The sequence below is a fragment of the Primulina eburnea genome, chromosome 6 (genome assembly GCF_022965805.1).
Source record: "Primulina eburnea isolate SZY01 chromosome 6, ASM2296580v1, whole genome shotgun sequence".
Taxonomy (NCBI): domain Eukaryota; kingdom Viridiplantae; phylum Streptophyta; class Magnoliopsida; order Lamiales; family Gesneriaceae; genus Primulina; species Primulina eburnea.
The window spans coordinates 16,268,424-16,272,765 of NC_133106.1; positions in this window are offsets into that span (position 1 = coordinate 16,268,424).

Genomic DNA, 4,342 nt, shown 5'->3' on the forward strand with positions numbered 1-4,342 from the left:
AAAATATAGTGAAGCCCGTGTTTTTAAACATCCGAAGTAAAATATATTATTTTACTTCGCTTGTGTTATTAATGAAGTTATTGGTAACGTATTACTTCGTAATTTATATTTGCCGAAGTAACGTCTGGCGAAGTAAAATGTCATTTTTCACATAGTGCATGTTGTATGTTTGTAATATAAATAAAGAACTTATGCTTGTTTACATACATTAGAATTAATGTTGAAAAGCGAAAAAAATTGACCCACTTTTTATAGTAAAGATCCATTTAATCCCAAAGAAATGAGTTAGAGCCCGGGTCCCCACACTAATGTTTTTTGGGATAGAAAAAAATATATTATTTCTCTTCCTTATGAAGATGATTTTCAGGAAAGAACTATTCCTACTAAGGCTCGTCCTTGTCAAATGAATTCTGAATATTTAGAATTATGTAAGAATGAAATTCATTCCTTATTAGATAAAGGTTTAATAAAACCTTCTCAATCTCCTTGGTCATGTACTGCTTTCTATGTTAATAAACATTCTGAACAAGAAAGAGGTGTTCCTAGATTAGTCATAAACTATAAACCTCTTAATAAGGTTTTAAAATGGATGAGGCATCCTATTCCTAATAAAAAAGATTTATTAGGCAGATTAGTTCATGCAATTATATTTTCAAAATTTGATTTAAAATCAGGATTTTGACAGATTCAAATAAAAGAATCTGATAGGTATAAAACTGCTTTTAATGTTCCAATAGGACATTATGAATGGACAGTAATGTCATTTGGCCTTAAAAATGCCCATTCAGAATTTCAACAAATCATGAATGATATTTTTTATAATTATAGCAATTTTATAATTGTTTATATAGATGATATCTTAGTGTTTTCTAATGATATTGAAACACATTTTAAACATTTAGAAATGTTTAAAAATATTGTTATCCAAAATGGATTAGTTATTTCAAAATCTAAAATGATTTTATTTCAAAATAATATTCGTATTCTTGGTCATATGATTGAAAAAGGGAAAATAATTCCTATTCAAAAAAGTATTGAGTTTGGATCAAAATTCCCTGATATAATAACTGATAAAACTCAGTTGCAAAGATTTTTAGGGAGTGTAAATTATATTTCTCCTTATATTCAAAATCTTAATAAAGATTCTGCTATTTTATATGATAGGTTAAAGAAAAATCCTTTACCTTGGTCTGAAAGTCATACTATAGCTGTTAAAAATATTAAGGAAAATGTTAAAAATCTTCCTTGTCTTATGCTTGCTAATCCCCAATGGGATAAGATAGTTGAAACTGATGCCTCAGATATAGGTTTTGGAGGAATTTTAAAACAAAAAGATCCCCAAACAAAACATGAATATCTTATAAGATTTTATTCTGGAAAATGGAATAATGCCCAGAAAAATTATTCCACAGTAGCAAAAGAAATCTTAGCTATTGTCAGATGTATTTTAAAATTTCAAGATGATTTATATAATCAAAAGTTTATTATAAAAACTGATTGCAAATCTGCAAAATTTATGTTTAACAAAGATTTTAAACATGATGTATCTAAACAAATGTTTGCAAGATGGTAGGCTCATTTAGCTCCCTTTGATTTTGAAATCATTTATAAAAAAAGTGAAGATAATCACTTACCTGATTTCTTAACTCGAGAATATTTATCCTAATGTTTTCATCTACAAATATGTATTCCCGAGGCAGAGGAGAGTCCTCTTATAGAGGGCGAGGTGGTAGGGGAAAACCCCCTAATATTATTACACAACATGGCAAACAGAGGTTAATAGCCCAGAACTTATCTAGTTCATCAGCCAGTAATACTGAGCAGACTGAGTTATACAATGAATTTCAAGAATTCTTGAAACAAAAGCAGAGAAGTAATACAGATTTTCAAGCTTCAGCATCATATGCTAATATCATTAAAGATAATGATAATGATTCAGCTCTATATACAGAGACAAAACATCGAGAATTGATTCTTCTTATAGAAGTAAAAGATATCTAATGGGAAAAAACTCCATGGACTATCATGGAAAGATATTTAACCAATACATCATATGTATATGGTTCTTATAAACAAAGAGGATTTTATGAAAATCTTCTGATATCTACAAAAAGTGTTGATATAACTCACTTTTTCAGTAATACTCAGCAAAAAGGAAGTTATAAATTCTCAAAGTTTATCATCAAAAAGATCATATCTATTGAAGAATGGGGTATATCTCTATTGGTGGAAAAGGAGTTTTATTCTGAAAATCATAAAATGAGTTTTAAATTTAATTTTTGGGATTATATTGAAAGTTTTAATAAAACTTTGTTTTATGAAAATGAAAAAAGGAAACATACTTGGTTTCAAAAGATTTGTGAAAATGTTTTTCACTATCCTGTTCCAAATTGGTTTTTAATTTGGTGGAAGATATTTGGTCCATCTGCAAATATTTTACCAGAGGTTTTTATAAAACCCATGAATACTTGGTTAAATGTTTCCCCAAGTATTAAAAAATCATTTTCTGAACATTGGATCGATGGACAGACTTTATGTCTATTTTTCATGGAATTTGGAATCCCATGGTTCTTGAAATGGCAGCCAGAATTCGGTTACATTGATGAAGGCATCCCCTACATATGGAGGGTCAGTACCACAAAATTTTGGGACAAATTATTGAGAGATGATCCAGAAACTGGAAAACCATATGGTTATGAAACTCTCCATCAAATGGAAGAAAAAATTTCTTTATATCAGAAATAAATTAATATTCATCAAGAAAAGGAAAAAGCCTCCATGAGTCAATTCAAAATTCTCACTCAGAAATATTCTGAGATTTACTCAAAAGATACCTGTTGTGGGGACCCGGACGCTAATCAAGTTCTTAATCATCATTGGGACTAATTAATCAATTATAAAACAGGGTCTAAATTTTTTTTTTAAAATGCGGAACGTAGTGTAATAAAACATATATACATCTCAGTATATAAAATACAATACAAGTCCTGTACTGCATGCATTCAAACTAAACTAAGGTTCAACATCTAAATATCAAGTGTCAAAACCCTATATACATCCAAGTCCGAAGTCTCCACTCTATCACGATCTTTCCTCATCTCCTGGACCCTGATCCTGTCCCACCTGTTGTCATGTACACATACAGACAAGACAACAGCCGGATAACTCCGGTGAGATTAAAATCTCAGTATAAATCAACGAAACATGGAATCATATAAACAAATATAAAGCATGTAATCAGGTAACAGTAATATGTATCACAAACTGAAACATAATTACAATTCTACAATTCAGACTAGACTCAATCCTAGTCTAGGGATCCCGGTTTCCAAATGTGGTATTCCTATATCGAATTCCGTAATAGAAGGAACTCTGTTCCTATTACTCGATATAACCATATCCGGTGTTCCTATATCGAATTCCGTAATAGCAGAATTCCAATCCTAATTACTCGATATAACCAACATCTGGTGTCCTGACCTATCCGTCATGGACTGTAGCTCTATCGCTAATATCATTATCCTGAGACATCGTGCAATGTTCCCGTGGCGATTCCATCACTATCAGGAACTTCTGTCACAAGATAACTCATCTGATACCTACTATCTATGATCCAGAAAACAAGTACATCAGTCAATCAATGCAAATATCAATGCAATAAAGTAAATTATGTGATTTAGGGAAACTCAAGTCTAATCCGACTCAAGTCGATCTCCCAATACCACATTGACTTATACCTTTCTTTCGCCGGTTCCTTGCTCAGTCGAAGTCCTGCACTCACAGTCTGTCTGGCAATGACAATATCAATAATCTCATGTCAATATACCTTCCAAGTCAATAACAATCTGATCAATCTTGATTTAATTCAAAATCAACGGCATAACGATACAATCTCAGTATCCCCGTCAACACCAAATCAACAGACATCAATTACAAATCATAGCTCATATCCGTTACAATCTGTAATTAATTCATAATCCAAATCTGTCTGGTATAAATCAATATACCCTAGAAATTCATAACAAATCCATAATCAGTCTGTTTCTCAGTCTGACTTCGATGCTATGATGCCTAACATGTCAAGAACAACATAAATGAGTTCCATTCGATTCTGACAATATCATAATTCTAAAACATGTCAAAACGTAGTAAAACTTACGTCCAATTGTAGCCTACGTTGCTAGGAACTCAATACCGAAGTCAGATTCAAAATCAGACGGACGGATTTCTCGCAAAAGGCGTAAGGATTTTCAACACAATTCCTCAGACCTTTTTCTCGATTCCTTGCTGCTAAAATATGAAGGAAACGAATGGCTCAACATATATATATCCATGCAATAAC